Consider the following 2,256-nt stretch of genomic DNA (forward strand, 5'->3'; position numbering starts at 1 on the left):
CTATTCTATGATAATCTCTTTTATATCTGTAAAATTGGTCACAGTGTCCCCATTTTCACTTCTAATTTTAGTAATTTGTGTCCTTTTAATGGTTTATCTTTGTCAATCTAACTAAAGATTTGTTGAAACCATGCCCTGTACCTTACACACTGAAGGGCCATAATGTAGGAAAAAAATAGAAACAAAATGTACATCAAGAACACCAAACTTGTTTTGCAGAGTACCAAGGAAACTGCAGATATGGAAACAGCTTGCTGATAGCTCTTTCCACTGAGCATCATGCAGGCTCATTCAGAGACTAGGATGACTGATAGTGAACTTCAGACATCACAGGCCAAAAATCCACCACATGCAACATATACAACCCCCAGAAATTGTACATGTGACCCATGAAGAGGCATGAAGGACAGTCAAGCCTATACAGAGAATTCTTGAAACTTACAAATTGCCCTCCCCCAGTCATTTCTGAGCCCCCTTCCCCTCTTGCTCTCTACTTTCACTATAAATATCTTACTCAATAGCTGATCAGGAAGACAGGTCACAGCATTGCCTCCTGTCTCCTTGCTTGGCTGCCCCGCAATAAAGTCTCTTCTCTTGAGACCATTGCCTGAGTGCTTGGTCTTTCCATAGCATAGTGGGCAACAAGCTCACTTGTTTGTTTACATTGTCAATTTTGTTGATCTTTTCAAAGAACCAAATGTTGCTTTTGTTGATTTCCTTTATCATTTTAAAATTTCTTTATTTTTCTATAATCTTTGTTATTTTCTCCCTTCTGCTAGCTTTGGATTTAATTTGCTCTACTTTTTCTAGTTCCTTAAGGTGTATCATTAGATTATTGATTTGAGATCTTTCTTTTTTAATATAGATTTTACAGCTATCAATTTCCCTCTTATTACTGCCTCTTCACTGCATCTGGTAAGTTCTGGTATGTTCTGTTTTCATTTTTATTCATCTCAAAGATGTTTTCTAATATCCCTTGTGATTTCTTCTTTGACCATTTGGTTGTTTAAGAGTGTGTTGTTTAATTTCCACATATTTGTGACTTTTCCAGTTTTCCTTCTGTAATTGATTTCTATCTTTTTCCCATTTTGATCGGAAAAGATCAAAATGATTTTTCCCCAACTTATTAGAGCTTGTTTTGTGCTCTAACATATGGTCAGTACTGAAGAATGTTCAATATGCACTTGAGAATAATGTCTATTCTGCTGTTATTTGGTGAAGTGTTCTATATATGTCTGTTAAATCTGATGGTTTATAGTTTTATTTGAGACTCCTATTTCCTTATTAATCTTCTATTTGGTTGTTCTATCCGTTATTTAATAGAAGGTATTGAAATCTCCAACTAAAGGCAATTCAGAGATATTGTGGGTTTGGATTCAGACCACTGCAATAAGGCAAATATCATAAATTTTTTGTTTCCCAGTGCATACAAAAACGTTATGTTTATACTATACTGTAGTCTATTAAGTGTGTGATAGCATTATGTCTAAAAAACAATGTACATACATTAATTTAAAATACTTTATTGCTAAAAAATTCTAACCATCCTCTGAGTCTTTAGTGAGTCATTATCTTTTTTCAACAGTAACATCAAAGATCACCAGTTACCATAACAAGTATAATCATAATGAAATAGCTTGAAATATTGCAAGAATTGCCAAAATGTGACACAGACATGAAGTGAGCAAATGGTGTTGGAAAAATGACACTGATAGACATTCTCAATGCAGGCTTGCCGCAAACCTTCAATTTGTAAAAAATGCAATATCCATGAAGCACAATAAAGCAAAACACAATAAATTGAGTTATGCCTGTACTATTGTAGAATTATCTATTTCTCCTTTCAGTTCTGTCAGTTTTTGTTTCATATACTTTGCAGTTCTGTTGTTAGATGTGTATACATTATACTTTGCAGTTCTGTTGTTAGATGTGTATACATTTATAAGTCTTACATTTTCTGGTTAGATTGAACCTTTTATCAATATTTAATGTCCTCTTTGTCCCTTGTATCTTTTTTGACTTAAAGCCTATTTTTCTGACAGTAATATAGCCATTCCAGCTCTCTTATGATTACTATTTGCATGAACTATCTTTTTCCATTCTTTTACTTTCAACCTCTTCATGTCTTTGTATCTAAAGTGAATTTGTTATAGGAAGAATAGAGATGAATTGTATTTTTAAATCTAATCTGACAATTTCTGCCTTTCTGTAGGAGTAAAATAAGTTTACCTTTATTTAAAATTTTTTTCAATTTAT

The sequence above is a fragment of the Eubalaena glacialis genome, chromosome 4 (genome assembly GCF_028564815.1).
Source record: "Eubalaena glacialis isolate mEubGla1 chromosome 4, mEubGla1.1.hap2.+ XY, whole genome shotgun sequence".
In the NCBI taxonomy this organism is placed as follows: Eukaryota; Metazoa; Chordata; class Mammalia; order Artiodactyla; family Balaenidae; genus Eubalaena; species Eubalaena glacialis.